This window comes from Phasianus colchicus, chromosome 16 (assembly GCF_987193195.1).
Source record: "Phasianus colchicus chromosome 16, bPhaCol1.hap1.1, whole genome shotgun sequence".
Taxonomy (NCBI): domain Eukaryota; kingdom Metazoa; phylum Chordata; class Aves; order Galliformes; family Phasianidae; genus Phasianus; species Phasianus colchicus.
The window spans coordinates 5,988,110-6,013,841 of NC_143451.1; the positions used below are offsets into that span (position 1 = coordinate 5,988,110).

Consider the following 25,732-nt stretch of genomic DNA (forward strand, 5'->3'; position numbering starts at 1 on the left):
CAAATACAGCCAAGCGGCGTGCTCCGGGAGGCAGCTTTACAGCCACACAGCTTCCCGCCGCGGGGCAGGAGAGCCCACAGGGCTGTGGGTGACCAGGCTCCCTGGTGTCTTGCAGGGTGCGCTGCAGCCCCCAGCAGGGTGGGGAGGCTGGCTCTGATTGGTTGGTTTGAATTTGCTTAAAGTCCAACGGTTCCTGGCTCTGTTCTCTATGCTGTGGTGGTGTCCCTGAGGGCAGCCCAGCCTGGCCAGCTGCCTCAGCCTGCAGCTGTTGGCTGCTCGCGGCTGGAGCGAGGCCGTGCTGCCACAGGCAGAGATCGATGCCTTTCTAGAACGTTCTCCTGCTGGTGGTAGGGATGGAACTGGGAAGTTCCATTCTGAGCTTTCTGAAGGTAAAAGAGCAGTAAAAAAAAAAAAAAAAAAAAAAAAAGGGTCATGCTGTGGTGGTGGTTTTGCATGCAGTACTCAGCACTGTTATCAGAAATGTGCTGTGTGGAAGACTGATAAGGGCTGGTGGCCTGGAGGAGCTTCATCCTTTCTTGTGAGCAAGCTCTTATGTGAAAGACTGAAGTGAGAGAATGGTGTCTGCCTCCTTTGTCCAACAGTACAATTCTTTTTGGTTTTGGGGCAGCTATGGTAATGATAAAACTTGTTATAAGCTTTGTTTCACCTTTCCAGACAGGCAGTTTCTCTTCTTACATAACTAAATCTTCCATGCGGTTAAACGTAGTAATGCATTTTCAAACTAGCATGGCTTGACCTTGCTAAATTCATTGAGTTAAAAGCTGGCCTTCCTGGTTAGTCAGGCTGTCTAACTGGCCGGGCAATGCAGTGCTGCTGGGGGAGCGTGCAGCTATGGCCAGACTGTTCCCAAGCCTCAGAAAAAATCATTTTACCCCCTATGGACCATTAAATGGCTGTTTTAGTCACAAGAGCTTTTGAGTAGCTCCAGATAATGTGCTCCACAATTGTTTGGGTTTGGTTGTTTTTTTTTTTTGTTTTTTTTTTTTGTTTGTTTGTTTTGTTTTTTTTCCCTGCTGTTCTAGAAGTTTTCTTTATATATTTTAACATTATTTATAGTAATCTTCAGGGAGCGTAGACTTAGGTCACATGGGATAAAATTTATAGCACAACCACTGAGCCATTAGAGAATTAAATGAACAGCCTACATGGCCAGGACGAGACCTGAGGACTCTGAGAACAGAGGTGAATTTCACCCACTCTCAAGAAAGATCGATTTCTCTAAAAGCTGCTATGCTATCACTGAAGATTGTTTTTTCACACAGTATCCTCCGCCTGCATATTTTCAGCAACTGAAGAGCAACGTGTTTGTAGACAAATTGTAAAGATGAGTTTTTGCTTCCTTCTAAGTCTTCCAAAGATCCCAGTTTGATCTCAGCATGATTTTGAAAGCTTTGATCTTTTAAGGTTTAATTTAGTCCAATGGCAACTTGGTTCTCCAAGGCAATTCACCTTTCCCTGTCTTATTTAAAAGGAGGGGAAAAAATAAGGTGAAAAGGAAAGAGAAAAAGCACTTTGTAAGTGAGGAACAAAAGCTTCATTAGAGAGAAAGCATCTGAAAATCTGCTCTCCAGCAAAATAACCCTTTGCAATCCTATTAGCCTGCCGTGAAAGAATTGCTCTCTGTGGTGGTAAACTCTCTACGCACCCTTTTAAATCCATTTTGAGATTAAAAAAAAAAAAATCCAAATAAATAGTTTATTTACTGTTTCAGTACAAAGCTAATACATTTAAAAAGTGTAAAATTGTTTCACAGTTGTGTAGGACAACCTTTGCTAAACTCAAATGGAAATAAATAACAGTTCATTGTACCCCAGCTGAATCTTTTTTTTTTCTTTTTTTGTCAAACACTCAGATGCAGCCCTCTGTTAAAAATCTCATTATATCTCTCATCACATGGCTGCACGTTCAGTTAAAGTAGCAACACGAATTGGCGGCAGTGGCCGTATCTCCCATAAGATATGACCATAATAATGAATGTTGCTTTGAAACTTTTTTTCCTGCTTTCCATTCCTGTATGACAAAGGGAAGGTACTGGTAGGAGTCCCGAAATACACTTGTGCTCTTAGATTTGTTGGTTGTTCAGGTGAGCACTGGGGTGTGTGATTGCAAGCATGGTCTGTTTCATGGTCAAAGAGCACATATAGAAAAGAGGTGATACTTTTTAATGGATGAAATTAAATGGAATAAGAGCGTAAAAGCAGCACAGATAGAATACTGCTAATGTATTTATTTTGTAACATACTGGCGCGCAGTTGCCATTGTTACAAAGACCACTGGTCCTCCTACCCCAATAAAAGTTACTGTACCAAAGGCTTAGAAAGAGCTAAGGAACTATAATGTACTTAACTGATTATGTAATTCTGTTCCCTAAAGGAGAAAAGAGAGTTTCTCAACACAGTTGATGATGAGCTTGCTCCCTAGAGCATGAAACATTAATCTACATTTCTAAAGCCTCTTAGCTGAATGTTAGTGGCCTGTGAACCTGAAAAGGTTCAGAGCTGGTTGAATTGTTAGGGGGTTATTGGTGATATGAATTTAGCAGTAACTGAGACCTGCCTTTCTGTGCACCGAATGCTTTTCAAAATTACCATTATTTTGATCGGATTTTCTTAATTGTTGGATTGAAATTTTTTTCATCGCTCATTTTTTTCATTTCCCCTCCCTTCCCCCCATTAATTTACTGTAATGCTAAAGCATAATTTACAAATAGTATTTCACCTTGCCATCATGTCAGCAAAGTGCAGTGGTGTTTTGTCTTGCCATCGTCTTGGCAAGTGTATGGGAAATCTTATATAACACAAAGAATATGTTTTTGAAGGTAAAAATGGAGTATGGGCCATAAATCCTTGGGTGCTCAGCAAGTTTGTGTCACCAGAGGTGTTTGAAAAGAGACTAACATAATGTTTCTCTACACTGTGTTAAGCTCTCCAGGTTAGCAGTGCATACTTGAATAATGCAGGAACAAACCATTTTACCTGTTTGTACATCATGAAGTCTTTGAGTTGACTTCTTAGTTCTGTTTCGGTTTTGAAACACTGAACAGTGGCTGTAGCTGAAGACAGATAAGGATTAGATGCACTATGTGATGTGCTGTTATGCTTTATACTGTTAAAATATCTTTCTGCTGTGTGTTGATGATGAGCTAAAGCTTCAATTAATCCCTGGACATATAGAAATTTGACCCCTGCTCAAAGTAGCCATATCTGTTGCAGTTTTATTTCTGTTATACAGGAAAGTTGGGAAGTGGGGATGGGTGATGTAGCCAGCCATTTAAAATCATCTGAAAAATGGGCCTGTTAGATCCCCTGCTACTGCAGTTACCTAAAATCACGGTGATATCTTTGCTCCTTGTCCAGTCAGGCTGTAATGTGTTAAGATAGTTGCTGTTAGCGTTTTGCTGTACAGGGAACTGTTCTGTTGGTGCTTGTTGATGGGATGTGTTTGAGGCTACAGTCCAGATCTGAACAGATACTTAGTATCTATTTAATATTAATATTCTTCATCAAAGTCACAATTTTATTTAAAATAATGGTTTTCTTTTCATGCTTTTTTTTTCTAGCCATTGATCATTTTATCATGATTTTGTACTCAATATGACAGCTTAGAAATTTTTTATTTTCTAATAATGCAAACTGAAGGTCTCACGTTATCGCTAGAGTCTGAAAATGATAGTTTTAGCCAGCACCAAGAATAATGAGACTTTCAATTTGGTCACAAGAGATGATAAAACTATTTCTTGTAGCATTTCCAATTTTTTTTTTGCCCAGGTGAGAAATACTAGAAAAAATATTCTGATGGGTTTTGACTGTCTACTCTGTTCCCATAAGGATAAAAACTCTTTCATATTAACTTAGAAGGAAAGGTTTGGGCTTGCTGTTTCCTGTGATATGTTTCATACATTTCAATACCTGAGGTCCAAATAATTTTGAACTTCGGGGATATGTGGAATATAAACCAAGCTCAGTATCTGTGATGCCATTTAAGAAAAATGGATTCATACCTTGATTCTGTACCATATCTTATCAAATTGGTGATGCATTCACATTAGCTGATATACAACATATACAGATCACATATGTAGCATAAGAATCATATACTTTGTCTCTTCCCATCATTTGCTAGGTAACTCTCTTCCTCTTAGTCTTTTTAAAGGGAATTATAATAACCTACTGCTTTATCTAATCTAATCTAAGAAGAATCCACTTAATTAAGATTTTAATTAATTTTATGGTCCTCACTTGCTCATTTTGCCAATAATATCAAAATGAAGCAAGAAATTTATAATCAAATGATAATAGTAAGTTTGATAACTGTAATTTTATGGTAAGCTAGGTCAATCTAGAGCAGCCTTGAGGAGAAGGACTTGGGTGTGTTGATCAGTGAGAAACTCAACATGTGCCATTAGTAAGCGCTTGTGGCCCAGAAAGCCAACTGTGTCATTATCTGCATCAAAAATGGGGTGGCCAGCAGGGCGAGGGAGGGGAATTCTCCCCTTTACTCTGCTCTTGTGAGATCCTGCCTAGGCTACTGTGTTCAGCTCTGGAAGTCCCAGCGTAAGAGATGTGGAGCTGAGCTGTTAGATTGCATCCAGAGGAGGCCACAAGGATGCTTAGAGGACTGGAGCACCCCTCCTGTAGAGACAGACTGAGGGAGCTGGGCTTGTTGAGGAAGCCTGGACAAGAGAAGGTTCCAGGGAGACCTCGTTGCAGCCTTCCTGTGCTTAAATGGGGCTTATGAACAGGAAGGAGACTGACTTTTTACACAGGCAGATAGCGACAGGACAAGGGAGAACAGTCTTAAATTAAGCTAGGGGAGATTTAGATTAGGTAATAGAAAGAAATTCTTTACTCGGAAGGTGACAAGGCCCTGGCACAGGATGCCCAGAGAGCTGTGGGTGTCCAAGGCCAGGCTGGGCAGGGTGCTGGGCAGCCTCAGCTGGTGGGTGGCAACCAGCCCATGGCAGAGAGTTGGAACTGAGTGATGCTAAGGTGTTCTTTGTTGCTGTGATAAGCTGTGTTTGTCCTTCTTTGGCTTAAAAAGATTGGTTAAAGATGATATTTAACGGTGTGTGTGTATTTCACATCACTAAAAATAAAAGGATCACATCACTCAACTGTTGTTTTGAAATAAGATATTCTGGAGATATTTAAATGCTAAGTGAGAGTTACTTCTTCAAAGGAGCCAAGGGTGTGCCACCCCCATGAGAATTTTAGTCAGGATTGCATCAATGACATCTGCCTGAATGACTGGTATCTTGCGCTCAGTGAGGATGCCAGAGGCTGGCAGCCACAGTGTGTATGCCAATAACCTGCCCACCATTATAGCATGTAGAAGAGGAAGGACACTTAGCACCTCCCTTTTGAAATCCCCATCAGCTAAAAGACTAGCAGCTGGTGGAGTAAGGTCCTGAAAAATACAGATTCAGAATGCACAGTAACAGTGAGGCTCAAAAGGGCTGCTAAGGTAATTTGACAGCTGCTAGAGGAGCTGTGCTCTCTGCACTGATTAAACAGGTTGAGTTGCTGGCCTGGGGCTTAGGCTGTGCTTGGGGATGGGATCCGAGTGAGGCTTCTGAGAACAATAAATCTCAGATACATACCAAGAACAGGGAACAGAAGATGTTGCCGCAGTAAGGCAAGGAGTAAAACTAGACCTCTGTTTGAAATAATAAAGTTCAGGGACTGGGGAGTCTGATGGCTTTCATCTCAGCCTGGAGTGAGATTCAGAGATCAAGAATTAGAAAACGGAGTCACGGAGGGACGGCGTGTCTAACAAGTGACTTACACAGGCAGTAAAAGCACTGCCTCTGCAGTGCAATTTAGAAAGGAGGATGCGGGAGTTCTGTAGAAAGTGGGATGAGATGATTCAGTCAAAAACATACCTATGTATGTAAAGAGAGGATGTATTATGCCTACGTATCTACATATTTGAGGGGCGATCTGATTAACGTTTATAAATATCTAAAGGGAGATGGGAGGGAAATGGATGAGGCCAGACTTTCCTCATTTGTGTGTGGTGATAAGGCAAGGAATGTTGGCCTGAAACTTGAATGTAAGATGTTCCACACAAACTAGTGGAAGAACTTCTTTACAGTAAGGGTGATGGTGCAGGTTGTCTAAAGAGGTCGTGGAATCCTTCTACGGAGATATTCAAGACCTGTGAATGCCTGTCTGTGCAACCAGGTTGTGGGGTACCTGCTTATGCCGGGACGTTGGTCTTGATGATCTTTTGAGGTCCCTTTCAACCTTTGCAATTCTGTGATATCATCTGTATAGTCTTAGCCTGGGGGCTGACAGCATCCCGTGATACTGCTCTCAGGATTTTGGTTCTGAAAAGAAGCAGTGTAAACCCCATGGGGGATTACAGTTATTACCTGTGTTGTATCTCTGAGATTAGTATTAGTCTTGGCCTGTGATTAGGGTCCAGAGAAGGAGAAATGCAATGCTTATGATGAGGCAGACTTTGACAAGATGAGGGTGGTTTTTACATCCATTCTCTTCACAGTCCTCAGTTATAGTTAGAGCGACTCTTCTGAGTTATTGTCAGCTCACAGTTAGGCTTGGAATTCTGAGGAGAAATAGGAGACCTATAGGAGATGTGGGGCAGAGAAGAGACTGCAAATGTCAGTTGAGGTCTGCTGCTGGTGTTATCCCCTCAGCAGTCAGGATCCCTTGACCTTACTCTCTACCTGGTTTGGCAGTTTTGATGAATCTTACACTGAGGGCTGGAGTCTACTGATACTCAGACGTCTCTGACTTCCTGAGTTATCTCTCTCCTTCACGTTCTGATGCACTGCAGTGTCCCGCTCTCACTCAGCACTGAGCTGGTAGGACTGAGCAGAACCTGTGGTGTGCACTGACTGGGTGTGCACTGCATTGGTACATAGCCATTTGTGGGGACTGCTGCCCCAACTGAGTGTGTTAGAGCTGCCACTGTGCTAGTCTGTCCTGTGATTTACTGAGGTCTATAATCTACTTTTGTTATTGATGTTCATGTGAATTTTGTGAAATGTCATGGTTGTTTTTTTTCAGTGTTTATATCGATGGTGGGTTTTTTTTCTGTTTTGACAGTTTTCCTTGTTAATCTCTTTTTAATAAAAAAAGATAAAGCTTTTCTTCTGCACGTGCCCTCAAGCATGGAATTGCAAGTCATATGTCTCTGCACCTGTCAAAGGTACACAACGATCCAAAATGCAACACAAACGTGATTGAGGTTGGAAATGTAAAGAGGAATGGGATCCATTCCCTTAGTAAATAGCTCTCTCTGCCATCCAGGCTATTTCAGTGATGCTTTATTCTGGGATGGAAGGATTCTCAGTAACCATTTCTGCTAACATTGGCATGAAGCATTAGGGCTTTGAGGATAAGGTGAATTATGTGTCTTGAGTTAAATCATTCATGATATTATTAATAAGTAACTCCAGGAAAAATACCTGGAATTTACATTTCTAGGAAAAATAAAAAATAAAAATAAAAAAAGTAGGACAACACCAGCTGTCACACGAGGAAAAAAGAACACAGTACCTGCTTGTTGATCATTCAGAAACGTGCAGTGGGCTAAGCTCTGCTTCTGTACTAATTCATGGCAAATCATTTGCCTAGTTCTGACACTAACAAGAGTCTCTTTCATATTTGCAGGCTCCCAAACCTCCCACGGTAGCGCATGCATTTCAGCACATTGGCTGATCAGGCCTGCACTCCGACACATCCTGCACTGATCATTTATCACAGTCATATGTGATTTATTTACTTCCGACTCTGTGAGTTAGCAGGCTGCCTTCAGGATAATGTGGCTACTCAGTTTAGCTGTGCTGTAAATTAATACATTTGTTTTACTTCAGACTCGCAGACTGTGCTTGCTTGGGTTTCTTTTTGACTAAGAATGTAGCAGAATTTACTGTTGAATTTCAACATGCTGATTTTGACTAAGTTAGCTCTGGGTACAGCTGTGACTCTCGAATCTTTTTTTCCTCTTGAAAATATGGTGCTCCTTGTGCTCTTTTTGCTATTTCACAGCTTTGTCATGTGGTGCCGTTGCAGCTGTTCAGCATGGTACAGAAATTTTGTCCCACCAGGTTCTTGGGCATGTCAATTTAGGGGCATTGGGAATAAAATTATAACGTGAACTGGGGACAAATTTCTCTTAGTTCTGTACTAAAGTGGAGTTACTGTTACCAATCCCATGTTTCCTTTGTACATGTTAGCAAAGGGAGCATGATGGAACCACGTGCTCTACAAAATGTGTTCTTCCAGAGCTTTTGTACTGCACAACTCTGAGTTACTGCTGATAGTTGTTATATTAAATGGCAATTTTTTGGGCAATTTTTTTTTTCTCCCATGCAAGTTTACAGACAAATCATGTTTGAGCTTTACTAAGATGTCTGACTTTTTTTTTTTTCAACCTTGGAATTTCATTGGTTGATTCTGGGTAGGTACTCTTCCTACCCTACGTCTGTCATCTTAATGTTAGAGGACATTTAAACCCTGTCAGAATTTGGGATGCCGTGAGGCAACTTTGCTTTAACTCTCCTTTGACTGCACACATATAAATTCCTTCAGGCATGTGTCATAAAAGCTGCACGTGGTCGCAAAGCTTTCCATTCTGCTGAGACTCCACACACAGCATCACAGGAAGTATCCTCACTGGAACCCCTCTTTTTCAAGTGAAAACTCCATCAGTCCAGCATGAAGTAAACAGCGTCAGCTTGTATTAAAAGTCTCTGGTTCTTTGTCACGCAGACTGTGCTTTATTTGTAATAGGTGTGACTTAGTTCATCTTTCCTAAAATGAGTGCACTAGTAATGCAGATCAGCAAATGTTACAGCCAGAACTGCATATCTGGTGCATGTATGTGCTGTAACCTTTTAGACTGAAAAACCAAATGTATTTATATATCTTTCATAATTCTTCCTGTTTGCCTGATCATTGCCCTTGGCATGCTGCATTATAGCTTCTTATTAGCATTCCCCTTTGTAATGGAATATTTTACGTTGGGTACTCAAATATCTATAAAGACACTAGTAAAAAAGTCGACATTTACAATACCGCAAAAAGGGCTGCTAGGGTGTCTGTAATGTCCCTGTGCTGGCATTGGATGTGGATTTAGTAGTGAGATGGAACCAGCACGTTCCAGCAAATGAATTTATTCCATCACCAGTTAGAGAGCAGAGTATTTCCATCAGGCCAAGTTAGTGGCCTCCTTTCATAACCTTGGTACTAAATCTCTTAGAGGCTAGAGAGTTCTACGTTTTAGCATTTTACTTTTCCTTCTGCAGAATCTTCTTGTCTTTCCTGAGAGAAGACTGAAACCTATGCATTTTGGGTATAGGAGGCCTGGGCGTGGATTTCATTCCAGCAATCCATCCTTTTCTTCTGAGCAGATTCTGAGCCCTTCTATAACTCACTGCCTTGGTGTTTTTTTTCCCCCTACCTGTGGCTGAAGTACATTTGGGAGCTCTAATCACTTTTGCAATAAAGTCTAGTTCAAATTTATCTGTGGGCTTTAGAAGTTTTGAATCACTTTTTCAAGTTCCTGGCTGGTTGCTACAACTCTGCCACTGCCTGCCTGGGAACTAGCTTTTTCTAAACTTTGACATAAGGTTTGTGATCCGGTGGCTGTGTGCTTACCTGCGTTGCTGTTCATTTAGGTTGTGTGCGTATCTGTACGTGCGCTGTTAACCCTAGCTTCATCAGCTCCCAGCGCCACATTTCCCTGGAATTTTGGTTGAAAACATAATACCTAAAGATTAGGAATCTGAATAAGCAGTCTGTAGTTGAAAGCTTTGATTACACATCTGATTAATATTTTAGTATGACTTGCTTTTGAAATTCACGTTTTTTATTTAGCAGCCAAAGTTTAAGAGCTGTTTTCAGAATCTGGTATCTGTCTTTGTTCTAAGGTCAGCTATTCCATTCATCCTTTTAGCTAACTAATAATTGGTGCGCTAAGACGTATTTGGGTTATTCAGAGACTAAAAAATTCATGGTGTCATAATTTCACTTTATTGGTTCAGTATTGGAAAAGTCAAGAGAAGTCTGGTGCTTCAGATTCATTCGTTTAAAGCTAAAATATTAAGCTTCTGACAGTGTGTAAAAATGTTGCATTTGAAAAGATGTGCTCTGATTTAACTCAAAGCAATTACAATAAATTATCACTGGCATAAGTCTAAAATGCTGAAGAACTTATTAGAAAATGTCTTCCCATTAAATCATGGAAGAGAAAACATTTTTAACTGTATCAATATTTATTGTGAAATTATTTTTTTAAAAGGGAATAAAAAGGAGGTTAAAAAAAAAAAAAACAACTATGAAGTAACTGGCAACCATCGTGCTGCAGAAAAGCATCTCACACGAGTTAATTTTTTCCAACAGAGACTGAACTGCAATTATGTTAGGTGTTAAGCCTCTATTAGTGCATTAGTTGAGAGTGTTTGCGTACTAGAGCAATAAAGGTGGCATGAAAGGAAATCTTGGAAATTACAGACACCCAGAAACTGGAACTTTCCAGAGTAATGTAAAATATTAAATTGCCCAGTTTGCAGGTGTGTCAAATCAGTCCCTAACAGCCAAGGGCTCCTAGCACAGGAGACAGTCTGCTGTCTGTATCCTCTGCAGAACTGCGGCGCCCAGATGCCTTGCATCTGCACTGCACTGCAACTCAGCTCAGGCACCAAAGCTGAAGCTTTTTTTGTCTTTTTATTTGCTCAGGTTTGTGCCTTAATCCAGGTCTTGTTTTAATCAGATGTGTGGTAATCAACCTCTGTAGAATTGGTAATTATTTATCGTTTGAGGCCTTCTCCCCTCAAGGCTCTGTCTGTTTGATTTATGTACCTGGCACCTCCTTTACCAGCTGCCATCTTGGTACGTATTTATTTGGAACTAAAGAGGAAAGAAAGTATAGTAAGTTCCAAGCCTTTAAGCAATGTGAACGCTTATTTTTATTGCTACGTAATGTTCTCCTGAAGTGTGGAAATCTAGCCAGACAAACTTGGAATGCTAAGAAATGCAGAACACTTTACTTCCTTTTTCCTTTACCAGGAAAAATAATGTTTTATTTTTTGAAGTAGGAACATAGCGGTTATTTAATGAACAGGTTTTTATAAGGGAAGATTCATCTGAAGTCAAAATCTTGTATTTTGTAATCACTGTAATAAAGTACAGCCAACTGGAATGTTAAAGATTGTTTTCTTTTATTCTTTAGATGAAGTTTAAAAGACTTGCTCTCTTTCCACCATGCTAACCATTAATTTTTTGTCACTTCGATGCCAGTTGCTCAGTGTCACGAGTTGTGTGTTCTGCAGCTTTAGGTACTTAATACAGTCCACAGAATGTGCTTCTCTCTAGCAGTGTTTGACCACGAGTGGCCAAGGTGGCCAGAATTACCTTGTTTGGACATCCCTGATAATCCCCAAAGACTAGGACTGGGAAAGACTGCTGTCATTAATTCATAAAAGGAGAAGTCTTCCCCTGCCTGCCTACCCACCCAAAAAGGAAAGAATTACCTTGTGGATGAAAAGAAATACAGAATCAAGTCATATCTTTAGTACCAAAGAGAACTGCTTTGGTTGTGTTTTTTTGTTTTATTTTGTCTGTGGTTTGCTGTGTTTGTGGAAGGGCAGGGCTTGGAAGAAACAGACAAATCCATACTGGGTTGTGGCTTGATCTCTCTTGCTTAATTTGGATTTGGCATCCAGTTTCAACATCTAAATGCAAGGCTGTTTCAGTGCCTGTGAGGTGCTTACAGGGAGTAAAACCTCCAGCAGAGAGCAGAGTCAAGACTCCTTTGGCTGAAATGGCATAGAGGTGCTGCAGGGAGCAGTGTCCCCCAGGCAGTATCGACCCCACAGGAGCCTGGGAAGCAGGAGCTGAGGATAGGTGTCCTTCACAGCTCCAACATGGCTATGCATGAAGTTCAGCTTTAGGCAGGAGCTGCAAGCATGGTAGTGAAGAAGAGGCTGGGAATGCGGTACCTAATTTACCCCTGTATGGTACTTTCAGTTATGTTTCCATGTCACGTGGTAGTTCCATCTATATGTAGATGTCTTAGTCTGTTAAGTTTGCTTCATCCATTGATCAATCAGATGGAATGTTTAATCTCAAAATCTGTCTTGGAAGACAGTTTCTTGTAACTACAAAAAAAATTGCGTGCTTTAGCCTCTAGGTAAAATTTCTCTATCCCTACGATATTACAGTGCTAAACAGATTACACAGATCTTTTTGTTGTGAAGTTTTTAGTCTGTTGCACTGGTCTGTCTCTAGTCTTCTAACAGTTTGTTTTTGCATGAAAATGTGCTAGTACTTGCCTGATGAAGATGACAAGGAACCATCAGCTACACAAGTGGCATTCTTATTTGTATGAACATAGTTCTTTAAAACTGACAGACACAGTTGCTTAAAGCATGTTTACACTAGATACTGTAAGTATTACACTTGGAGGGTGAAAGTAAAGAAAGAAAAACTGAGGATACACTTGAATCGTGTGCACTTTTGTCTTCAGTCTGTGATGAATTTTCTGGATGATGCAGCAGTACTTTCTCCTAATAAATTCCAATTAAACTGTCAGAATGTTCAGCTATTCAGTCTACTTCTGATTCTGCTAGTCACACTGCAATAGCATATCTAAAGAACTGCAAACATTTCTCATGTTAATTAGAAGACTGGGAATTCTTTGTTATTTACTGCTTCATCATCAAAGGTGATTGCAGTTTTCAAAAATCTGCTGTGTTTCTCATGTTACGATTTCTGCAGAGAAACTTACCAAATGTATTCTATCAGTTCAGATTCTTGCAGACCAGGGAGAAAAAAAAAAGGCTTTTATTCTTATTTATTACAATAATCTGTCACAGACATCTATGTGAACACTGCTTTCTTTTGTCCCTGAAAATATGGTCAAATGGTCTCAACTTGAACATAGCTGAGCTTGGGTACCGCTGATGGTTGCGGAGATACATGATGTATTTCAGGAAAGAGCCTTTACTTGGGCAGTAAAGTCAGGAAGCAGATTACATTGTTATCTCAGTCAGGTACCTGTACCCAGACAGGTTGTCCACATTGCCAGCATTGACACCATGTTACTGTGCTCCTGGAAATTCCTTTCTTCTTCCTCCAGCGAAATATAGCCTGTATATATGCTGTTGTACTATTCAACTTCAGTTCAGAAGCTGTGAGTTTATTTCCTTGGTACTTTAAAATGATGGTGATTTCTGTTTGCTTCCCTGCCTTCTGACTGTGCATTTTCTTATGACCCTTCCTTTCCTATTGGCTTTCTGAAATACCAATCAGCAAATGCTGATTGAGACTTTCAATGTAATCAGTAGAACAGACAACACAGTTACAAAAGCTTGTTGAGATGTGTCATTATTATGATCTGATCCTTTTCAGCAGAAATATATGCTGGCTTGGGGTGGATGCTGGTGGGAGAAAATATGGGAAGAGAGATTGAAAGGCATCCCAATTCAAGTGTGTTCCTGCCCAAAGAGTCCAGGAAGGCACAGATGGTACATGAACTGAATAATTCTATGGTTCTTCCAGCATTTGCAGAGAGAATTACGCCTCTGTTCTTCTTGTGCCCTAATTTATGTAAGGAATAGGTAGGTAACAACCCTGTTAAGTGTTTGCTGAGATGGAGAATATCTTGATTTCTAACAGCAGCATGACATGCCAGCAGGCTCCAGGTGTAATATTAGGCTCTGTGCAAATAAAGCCCTGGTTCTAATTGCAGGAAGTGACTTGCGCCATGGAAGAGAATATCTCCTTTTATACTGATTGGCATCAAAGTCTATTAGGTCATTGGCACTCAGCATGAATTCAAGAAGCAGGATAAAGCTCCATCTATGTATATACTGTGAGGTTACAGACAAAATCTGAAATAAGTTATTTGATCAAATACTTTATTTTGATAGTTCATAATTTTTCAATGAGAGATTTATTCAAGTTGGAAAGATCCTTGTCAGTGATTAGAAAGTTTCACCGAAGTGCTTCTCACAAACATTCTCCTGGTCATAACAGCTGAACAACTCGCAGGTTATTTGGTTGTTCAGAACCCCAATGGATCCGTTTGTTAATACCTTAATATATCTGCCCAACTATTCTTTTTTGTGTATGTGTTATTATTCTTTCATCAGCTGAATATATAGTAGAAATTTGGCAAGCTTGTCTTCAGGATGAGAGTTAAGAGCAAGTTTATTGAGAATGCTGTCTTTTAGGTGTGTAATTAAATGTGTTCCAACTAGAATTGCTGCACAACTGTTTACCAAGCCAACCTTGCAAAGTAGTAAATTATTGCTTAGAAGCTTTTACAAATTCATATTTATGTTGTAGCGAAGAAGTTTACCTTGGGAACAGTATATTTAAACTGTCCCTGAAAGATTGCTTTAATGGATTTTCATGTGAGCTTCACAGATAACATCTTGTTTGTGTCAGATAGTGCTGTGTAAATAATTGTAGGTAACATTGTTAAACTAAAACATAAATCCCTGATATTAAAGAACTTAGTAATATTTTGTGTGTTTTGATGGAGAGATTTGCCACAGAGCTAAATAAGATATTTAGAAGTAGAAGATGATTAAGATAGAGGACCTTGTTTAAGATTTCAGTGAACTTGTAGTGTTCAGCACTCTTAGAAAAGGCATTAGCTGATATCTGGGTAGCAAGGATTTTTGGGACGTTTTTGGAATTTTTTTTTTTTTTTTTCCTGGACTAATGTTGGCAATGATTACTGTAGCAATATTAATGTGGTAGTTCTGCTTTACTCCCTGGCTGTATAGGATCTTGGGGACCTATTGATCTTATTCAAACTAACTGTATTACCTATACTAATAACAGCATCATTAACTGAGAAGTTCAGATAGGCATCATAATCCAGAAAGGCTGCTGTGAATGATACTGTCCAGAATTAAAGTTTTTTTATAAGACCTCATTAATGAGAAGTATGGGCAAATGCGAATTTATTAGATGTGCTCAGCCACAGCCTGTAAATGTCATTTGGATTACTGCTTCTACCCTTTTGTACATTCAAGGCAGTTAAAAACACCACAAATACAACAGTGAAAGTGGGAAGAGAAGCAGGACATGCCTCTTCCTATTTGCTGGTCATCGGAGTATCCTTGTGAGACTCTTTCATCAAAAGCAACAAAGTTTCTCTGCTTAGTTACTTCCCTGATAACTCAGAGGAGTTGTGCTCTGGGAAATCTTCCAGTAGAGTCATATGTTTTGTGTTGCACCATGAAGATTGCATTGGTCATAGTTATTAAGCTTCTGTAAAATCCTAGGAGAATTTTCTATCGGAAGCAATAAAGTCGCTTCAGCTTACTGATACTCTATCATCTCCAGGTTTTTCTTATCTCTGTTACATCTCTCTGAAAAGACAGAAGTGTTCAGCAGTCATGGATTGCACCTGGAGTCAGGCATGATGCTGCATGCCAGAATTTTGGTAGGCGTGGTCTTTGCAGTCTGAAGAAGCTTATATTTGGGAGTTACACTAAAAGTTTACAATAGCTACCATATTTCCTTGTAAGGGTGTCAGCACATCCTCATGCTTCACTATGGTGGCCTCATTGCAATAAAGCAAGGTGACACCACAAAAAACCCCACCATGGAAAAATCCATAAAACAAACAGAACAAAAAAAAAAAAAAAAAAAAAAAAAGCAGATGGTTCCAAATCTAGTGAGTCTGGTTTTGAGCAGTTTGAAAGCACAGCCAATTTTTTAAATAATAAGGCATCCTTTAAGAGTTCTTAAACAACATGAGAAGAAATGACAAAGTATTGGTGGTGCCCTTAAGTTTTGTTTATGTTTTGTTTATGTTCTTAAGATGTGCTTCAAACCAGGTCGCTTTTCCTGACCACCCTCTGGCAGAACACTTCCCTAACACCCAGTCTGACCCTCCTGTTGCTGCCATCAGAGAGCAGAGCTCAGGGATGCCCCTCCTCTCATCTGAACAAGCCAGCTTCCCATTAGCCATGCCCTCTTGTCTTTTCACTAACATGTTGCTTTCTTTGAACACACAGAAATTTGATAAACAAGATTCTGGAAGTCTCACAGATCTCAAAAAAAAAAAAAAAAAAAAAAAAAAAAAAGCTGATTTTTTTTTTGTAATTTCTTTGTTGTGGGGTTTTGGTTTGTTTTCAAGTTAAAGGTGTTTTTTCTGTAGTAATAGTTTGCATTAATGCTTCAGTGCATCTGCTCATGGTCTGTGGAAACTGAGGATGGGTATCAAACAAAAACCATTACTGCTGTAGAAAGTTACTGTCATATTTTAGCCAAATGTCAATTGATTCTGTATTTGATGAATTTTCAATTTATCTGTAATTAGATTATGTATTTACTTATTCTTCTAACACTTGCCAAATTTCCTTCATCTTCCTTAATACTGCTTTTAGCTAATGTGCCTTAAACTTCGGTATTTATGAACTGTCATGCTGAAATATACAAATGGGAAAAGAAGACCGTGCTGTTGGTTTGCTATTATTGTATTTCTTCATGGATCTCCAGAATAATGCCCAACTGCAGATAATTGTTCAAGAACTTTAAAGAAACAGATCATTTTTGTGGATGTTAATACTCACATAACACTGGAGGAGGAATCTATGATGTTATAGGTGCAGAGTTCTAATTCCCATATATTCTTAATCCTCAGAGAAGAGATCAATTACCATTTGGGTTTTTGGAATATCTTTATTTTTAAAATAGTATTTTGCAGATGCCCCGGCCCCAACCCCGGAGGTGTTCAAGGCCAGGCTGGCTGGGGCTGTGAGCAACCTGCTGTGCTGGGAGGTGTCCCTGCCTACAGCAGGGGGCCGGAACTAAATGATCTTAAAGGTCCCTTCCAGCCCTAACCATTCTATGGTATTTTCTATTTTTGACATATACAGGTGGTGTTACAATGGGAAAAAAAAAATTCGATCTTTAGACTTGGTTTGTCTGAATTCCCAATTTCCTGCCTAAATGTTTTAATTCCTATTCTTTACTAAAATCACTACAGTAGAAAAAAGGATTTGATGGCTGTAGAAGGAAAGCAGAGTTATACTTAAAGGAAGAATACAAAATCGTAGCTGATGAAGCAAAAAATATTGGCACAGTCTGGATCTTTATTATTTTTACTGTTTGTTATGCAGACTGGTAAGCAATCTGGTGAATTTGTCAGTCTGAAATGGAGTGTGCTTCGGAACTCAGTGGGACAGAATGCACACAGCAAGCATGTTTCCTATGTAGGATTTATCCTTCGGTGTATTTCAAAGAGCAGTCATCAAAATTCCTTGACTTTGGTTAAATATTATCCCTGGTCTTCGGCAGTTCCTGGGTTTTTGTGCTTTTGCAATTCCTTAAGCTTGCCATCTGTCCAGGAAAACTCTGCACTCCTTTCCATTGATTGGCATTGAGATGATTGAGCTTCTCATCTGATTCAGCACTAACTGCAGAATGCCTTTCTGTACTATTCACCAGGTCATTGCTGGAATGACTCAAGGATTCCAGCATCAGTGTTGTCTCAGCATGTCACCTTGACATGCTTTATATCTCTGATATGAATTCTTGGGTTCTGTGTTGGAATAACATTTATTCGGTTAATAAATACTCAGATTTTTATTTCTTTTTCCTTCTGCCCTTTCAAATCCACTTGCAGACTGAAACTTTGACTGGAGTCTTTCATTTGTTGTGTTGTCTAATGCCTCCAAAGGTACTAAACAATTTGAGTGTATTCAAATGGAATGAGGATATGTCTGAATCTGAACTGCTTCCTTTATTAGGAAAAATAGATTCTTCAGTCAGAATCTATCTCTTCCTTTCCATTGCACTAGTATAATCCGCACCTTATGTTGTTTTCATTCCTGCTAGTTCAGGGTCTTACTCGCTGGGTCTCCACATAAAAAGCCAATCACAGAGGAGCTATTTTGAGTAAGAAGCTACTATTTTGAGTTAACAAAGCTATTTTGATTCTTTCTGATGTTTAATAACTTCATTAGGCATAATCAGACAAGTGATGAGGATTCAGCATTTGTTTGAATGTATTGTTTTATAAGAGCATTTACTATATGAGCGCTGCTGTTAGTAATAATTTCTTCCCTTTCTTATGTAATTAAATTTGCTCACCTGCCTGGTGTTATTTCCACTACTGAAAATGAAAGTGAGATACCATGTAGAATGTTTGCATGTACAGCAGAAAATAACTGACCTTTACATAAGGCTCAGTGAGTGCTCTAGATTGATAGTTCATATTCCTCAGTTTGAAACAGGTATAGCTATTCCGAAGAACAGCAATTCATTGTTGCACAACAATTTAAATCCATCTGAAGTTACTGCATTTTAATACTTCAAGTGTGTCTATAATGGCAGAGAGGGGGGAAGGAGTCCTTGTTTAGAGTTCAAGGATAGAAAAGGCATGTCAGAAAGCTCTCTCAGTATATCACATTTATTGTGTTCTTATGCTTTGTTGCAAATGTCACAGCACTGCAGTTGCATGGAAAGTGAGTCTTAGCTAACAAAAGGCTTCACATTTCCTTTTCCTCACTATACTGTACCTTGTAATAAATACCTAAGGAAGCAGCATTTCCTGTTTCTAAGTATTTCTGCCACACAGTGATGAGGTTTCTTCACAGAGAAAGTCGTGTTCTCTGTACAATAATCTACATTTGAAAAGAGTTTTTCACATATTATTCTTAATATATTTTGCTCCAACGTGAAGAATGTATTACAAACAAATAAGAACTGATTTTTTTTTAAATGGAAATTGTATTCTTTATTTTTTATGTTTTTTTTTTTGTCTGGAGATGAACTTAGTTGTCTTTGTGAAGTCAACATAAACTCCAAACCAAGAAAGCTAAAAAAATATATGAAAGGTAAATTAAAATGTATGAATTCTGTAAACTCCATCACAGCGTCATGAGACAGTGAACAAACAGTAGAGAGTCTTTGAGGTTGCTTTGTACAAAGGAGTCATTTAAATGGAAAATTACAAAAAAGTGCTGACTTCCCTGATAAGCTGTCAATAGGAGATTTAGGGCTCCCCATGTGCCATCAGCATGCTTTAATTGATTACCGTGTTACTATCCTGAAGTGTGCTAAAATAAAGGTTAGAGAAATCCTGAGGATATCACCTACCTTTTTCAAACTGCACAATTAAGGGTACAGTACATAATCTGAGAACAGAAGCCATCATTCAGAAATAAGCGATCTGTTTTACTTGGAGGAAAGAAGTTTTCTAAAATTCATGGACGAGTCTGCAAAATGGCTGCCTAGAAGAGTGGTCAGTAACTGGATTGTTAGGTGTTTCAGGAGAACAACGCCGCAGATTATGGGCAGTATTATACGCAGGACTTGGGGAAAGATACGGGGGTCAGAATCTACATGGATCCTGCCATAAACGTGTTTGTGTTAAAACTGTTCCTTATTTTTGTTAGCAGTTTTGTGGAGCAACGTTTAATAGTTCTACACAGACACAGGGAGGCATCACCTGTGGAGCAGTGGCAGGGCTGATTAGAGTTGTATTTATGTTTTGCAATCTAACTGGCTAGTAGTTTACACACACTTGATTCTGTCTTATACTTCTTGGTGCCAGGTGTAGGTCAGGAGCGTGCAGATCAGAGGGAGATGCTCTGCAGTGTGTTCACTTGTGCTCTAAGCCTGAACAAGAAGCGAGCAACTTGTCAAGCTTTAGCAACAGGGTGCCAGCAGATGGTGTGCACTGTAAGCGCCCGTAGGTCAGCTGTTCTTGGTCGTGGTGGAACGTCTCTATTCCACACTGCTGCCTGTGGGTCAGCTTTCAATTACCTGGTGAATTTTTTGCTGAAATAAAATGATCACAGGTTATGTTCTCAAACTTTGTCAAAAAGGTAGTTCGCTTCACAAGACTGACACGTAGTGCCATGGGTGCCCTTCTATAATGTAACTTCCTAAAACAGGTACATAGACTGGAAACTGTTTAACAGTGAAACCTTTAGCACAGAAGAATTGTTAGTGATTAAATATTGGAAAAACTTCTGTTTTCTATAAATGAGAAGTTAGAATCGTACCCCTTAATGGAAGTATGTTATAACTGAAGTCGTCTTTTATCCTGTTTTAAATTTGATTTTATTTCTTTGATCAGCTACATTAGGCCAATACAGATATTAGGAAAGAAAAGACATCCAATAAATCACTCAAGGAAAATACCATGATCACACCTTTTTCTTCAAAAATCAACTACACGATTTAGACAAATACCTATTTAATATATAATATGAAAATATTTCATTCAACATTTTTGAAATTGATTATTTTCTCTATAATATGTTATCAAAGTCAATACAACAGTTCAGCTAAATCAAAATAAATTAAAACAGTCCAGGAATTTTCAAAGTATTGGCTTTCATCTGCAAACAGGTAAAAATAAAATTTTGAAATGTTCTGATAAATGAAAGTTATTCTTTCTCGAACAGTTCCAAATATTGTCTACTGAAAGATGTTTCAAGGTGTGGAAGATGACAGTAGGTGCTGTGTTGTGGTTTTCATGAACAGCTGCAAGTGGAGTGGCGGTGTAATATTTTTATAGCTGCAGTAAACTTAAATTGTTGCAGATTGAATGCCTTTTTCCTAGCCAGTAATTAGCATTTTCTAGTGCTGAAGTATTGTATTTCAAGATATTTATATAAATATATGATAACAACAAATGAAAATAAAAGGAGATAGGAGGATTTGGTCTATAAAAGATGCTTCTCTGATCAGTTCAAAGTTCTGAATCCCAACAAGCAGCTGCTATTGTCTGTGCAGCTTTTTCAGAGTATATAAACAAGATGGAATTCCATGTAGTAAATGACTAAAACCGCTTTTGATCAGAACGTACGGTAGCAATCATTAAATATATCTTGTGTGGTGACAGTGGAAAGGCATTGTTCTCCATTCTGCTCAATGGTCCATGCTGGAGCACTTGTTTCATATCTTGAAACCATTTATGATTGCAGTTAAAGAAGTCAGTGCTCTAACAGCGCCAATGAATCAAGTAAAGTCATCCCATTCATCTGTCTGTTAAAAAAAATAATAATAATAATACTGGAGAGGATAAAGACAAATACAGAATCCAACCCAAAGTTGCATTAAAAATGCTGTTTATTTTCTAGTTAGTGGAATGGGATAGGTCAGGAAGTAAGCAGTTTAGATTTTGTTCAGGCTTTAGCTTTTTACTTGTTTGTTTCAAGTCTTCTTTTTAAAATAATCTTAATGAAAGCAAAAGTTGACAAGCTGAGTTTGCATTTTGAACAGCTGTCCACCTGCAGATGTGGCTCTCTGTTAATCACATGAAGGTTTGTTTTTGTTTAGTTTATTTATATGACCTTGTTGCAGTGTGATTGTTGTCTACCTTTGTAACAGGGGCATAAAAGGGAAGTTATCTGATCTTAATTCCTGTGAACCATATCAGTTCAAGGTGAAGCTTTTTGTGTTTGACTGACAGACTTGAGCAAATTTTTATGATCTTTTTTTCCAGGTAGACTGGCCCTTGTGTATTCAGTCCTCACATACAGAAAATATCAAATTCTGCCAGGATGGACAGGGTATTTTGCTTCATGTGTGAAGAGAAGAGCACTGCCTGGAGGATTCTCTTTTCAATGCCAGATTCTCTTTTCAAAAGCAGAAGCCGGAGAAGCTTGCCTGACCATACTGCCTAGCTGTAACGAATGAGTGGATAACATCTGACTATTAAACAGAACCACATTTCCAAATGCATCTCTGAAGGGCTTGATGGAGTAGCCAAGCATGGATTCCCTGCAATTATTAGACCATGTTCTACAGAGGATGAGTGGCTTCCTGAAATATCCATTCAGGAATCCATGGATTCTGGGTACTGTTTTCAGACTATTCGTATGTTCACAAAACCTACTCGGAGCCCCTAAGCAGATTCCGCACTTATCAAATCTATGCTTCAAGTGCTATTTGCTCAGGATTTCTTGTATCAACCTTCACATTGAACCAAACCCTGCTTTTGAGATGCACGTGCTGAAACATGGATATGAAATATCTGTAAACTGGTGGGATGAAAATTAAGTAAAACAGTTAAAAGATGTATCGTATGACCACGCATCTCCTGTTTTTTATATCTGGCGCATCTCACACTTCACAGTTGAGAGATGTGGAAAGAATAAAACTCTTGCCTTGGTGCAAAGCATGGACAGCTGCAGCATGAACCACTACAGGTACTACTAGACAAGGTCTGAGCTCAGAAAAAAACAACCTGTGTGTGCTGGTGATGTGCATCTCTGTATAAGCACGTTTGGAAGAAGTCTGTTCGTGATTTGGTAAGTAACTTATTTTTTTCCTAAAAAAAAAAAAAAAGTCTGGAGCTTTTTAATGGTCATCTTTTTAATGGTCATCTATTTATTGGTCATTTTTTATTAGAAAAGTGGATATAGAATGTCCATTTCTAAAGAATACAGAGCTTACCTTGTTAGTGAATTTCAAGGGTCCTTGCTGTTGGCTGGCAGTATCTTTCACCACCTTCATCAGTAACCGGTAGGAAGAGTGTTGTCAGCTCCCTACAAACAGTATCTTAGTATATCTTAGGGTGAAGTGTTCTTTCTGTGCATATCTGTATTGGATTATTTGATGTATTGAGCTTGGCTGGCAGTCTTAAAGTCATGACTCCGTGTGCTAAGAAGGCCTTCCAGGCATCTCTTCAGCAAAGGAAGTAAAACAGGCAGGTTCATGGTTCTCAAATATATTACAGTGACTGTTTGATAAGTGTTGGAAATATTGTGAAAAAGAATGACTAGGAACAAACATAATTGACCTGAAGTCATCAGGATTGAATCTGGGAAAAGAGAATTTTGAAAAGCATGTGTGATAAGCTTAAAATGCTTGTGGTTCAAGTGGTTTATAAAGAAACTAATTAAGCTCTGATTAATTTCTTAAATTGACATCTCTTTTCTTCTGTTTTCAACTTTTCTGAGAACAGATTCCTAGAATCAGGTCTTAGTCTAGAGAATGTAAGTTGAGTTTCTTTGTACAACTGCGCTGTTTTCTTATGAATTTCATTTGCAAAATTGCTTAGACTTAAGGCCGAGAGGTTGAGATTGAACATATTGGTATTACATCTGTGAATGGAACTCTGGCTTCTCATGTTGGATTTCTACTTTTGCTCTTAATTGCTTTTCAAAGCATTGGGTTTGCAGCTGTGAAAAAATCATAGCATGTTACTTTGCAATAACATTGACAATGGTAGAAAAATTCTGGTGTGAGCACAGGAATGGGAAGGGCCTGTATGATAGTCATAGCGAGATTTAAAGTCGGGTAAGTAAATAGGATGACTTGGAAAAACTGGTGAGAGTAATGGAAGTAACTAGAAAAGACTGGGAAGCAGGAATGTATATCTTTGAGATATGTGATTAGCTGATGTGATCTTTCACTGAGGGAGGAAGAATGGTTCAAAAGTCAGGGCAAGCCTGATTTAAAAAATAAAAATAAAAAAAAATCTAGGTTTGCAAATAACAAACCTCATCCCCAGAAAGTAAATGCAAAAACTTGTTTTGAGTTTAGTCACGTCATTTGGTCTGGGTCTCAATGCAGATCTCTTTCAAATTGACCTCACGTTATCAATCTTTTACCTTTAGATCTGTAGGACTGTAGACCCAGTCTACAGTCCTACAACTGAAGGGCTAAAATTATATACTGAAGATGGAAACAGAAACAGTGGTGCATTTCTAAGTGGATTCAGATTTTTATGCTAGTATTTGGTGGAGATGTAAATTTTGTCATGGTTCATTAGAATGTTCCCACTGAAGCAATAGTTCAGAATTGATTTTGGTCAATAGTTGACTGCTTATGGTTTTAGGAAGCCAAACTACGCAAGCTACTTGTTCCTATTTGCATGGTAGTAGTAGTACTATAATTAATATTTTATTTGAGGCTAAACTAAAAGCATTTTTGATGGTTCTGAGCAATAGTGCTAATGTTCATGCTGAATGCAAATGGAAGAATAGCATTTTTCCAGGCAAATAACAAATGCCTCTTTATTTCTTGGTAAGGAATAAAGTCTATTGTTAACATGGACCAAAGGTATACTCCTTAATAAGACAGTAAGAAAATTTGGTCACTAACAGAAGGAGCTGAGTACAGACGGGCAGTCACTTCCCTGGTCTGATGAAGGCCGGGATGCCATTGGCTTCCTTGACCACCTGGGCACGCTGCTGTTCAGCCAGCTGTCAACCAGCACCCCCTGGTTCTTTTCCAACAGACAAATTTTCAGCCACTCTCCCCCAAGCCCACACCACTGCAGGGTGTTGTGACCCAAGTGTAGCATCCAGCACTTAGCCTTGCTGAAAAGTGGCTTGGCAAGCCCCTCCACCAACTCTTTCCATCCCTTGGGTGCATCCCATCCAGCACCATAGATTTACAAACATTAGAGGAACAGGTCACTTACAGTTTTCCTTTGGTTATAGGGGCTTAATCGCACTCCCAGTCACAATTTTCCATCCCGGGAGGATGGGTACCTGGAGAATATTGACCTTACTAATAAAGCCTAAGGCAAAAAAAAAAAACCAAAAACATTTAGTAACTCAGCCTTATCCTCATCTTTTGTCACCGTATTTCCCTTTGCATCCAGTACAGAATTGAGATTCTCTTTAATCCTTCCTTTGCTTGTTAACATATTTATAAAAGCATTTATTATTGTCTTTTACTGCACTGGCCAAATTGTTTTCCAGTTGGGAAAACTTGCTATGGAGTTTGATAATATTGTTACAGTCTTCCTGAGCTGACCAACCAGACATCATAAACTCTTTTTCTCTTTCCAAGTTTCTGAGGATGCTCTTTGGTCAGCCAGGCTGACCTTCTCTTTGGACAACTTGACTTTCTGCACATCGGGCCTTTAGGCTCTTGTTCCTGAAGAAGACCCAGCCTTCCTGGAGTGCACTCCCTTTCTGAACCATATGCCAAGGTGCCCTATCAGCCAGGTCTCTAAATAGGTCGAAGGCTGCCCTGTGGAAATCCAAGGTAGCGGTTCTGCTACCTGCCATTCTTAATTCACCAAAGCTATCATTTCATGATTGCTGTCCTAAGACAGCCCTTGCCATCATATTTCCTTGCACTTACTGCGATTGACCTATATCCTCTGGGGACTGGACTGAAACCATCAATTGCTTTTTACAGTAGGACAATGCCTCCTGCAACCAACTTTCTATATGTCAGTGAGTCTTTGAGTTTTGTTGCGGATCCTTGAATGCAATATGGTTAGCAGCTGTATTCATTACTCATACAAGCATTTGGTGCAGTATCTGTGGTTTGTTGTCTTTTCTCTCATAAAGTTTTCACCAATTTTCCTTTTTTTTACCCTATTAGTGGAGTCTAGGATAAAGGCCTGAAGTCTCCTTTTTACTTGTTTGCCAGCTACTCAAACATTTTAAAGTTTTGAATGAAATCAGCAGTACATCTGTAGTCAGGCAAAGAGTTCTCTGAAGCTGATGGGAGATTTGCCTCAGTTAGGGGTACAGAATTTAGCCAAAGATGTTTGACTACTTATGTAAAACAGTAAAGTTTCTCTTGCAAATTTCATACCATACTAGACTGAAGTCTGCTTGTTTTACACTATTAAACATCCCATCTTTTGTCACACAGTGGAATTTAAGATAATATATTTCCTCTGCTGGGTCTGTTTATGCTTGGAAATTATGTTGCTGTATCCATGTATTGAAAATTTATGAAAAGTGCTAGCATATTTCTTGCTAGGTGTTTTTTTTCTGAGCACTGTTTTG

The 25,732-nt window shown here is 39.1% G+C and overlaps 1 long non-coding RNA gene across 1 annotated transcript in view; it reads left to right on the forward strand.

The window, feature by feature from the left end:
* Positions 1 to 225: 225 nt before the first annotated feature.
* LOC149915740 (uncharacterized) overlaps positions 226 to 25,732 on the forward strand; it is a 367,280-nt gene continuing 341,773 nt past the window's right edge. The window contains exons 1-2 of the long non-coding RNA XR_016471714.1: positions 226 to 389; positions 21,475 to 22,282. This is a non-coding gene — a long non-coding RNA (uncharacterized LOC149915740). The remainder of the gene's footprint in view (positions 390 to 21,474; positions 22,283 to 25,732) is intronic.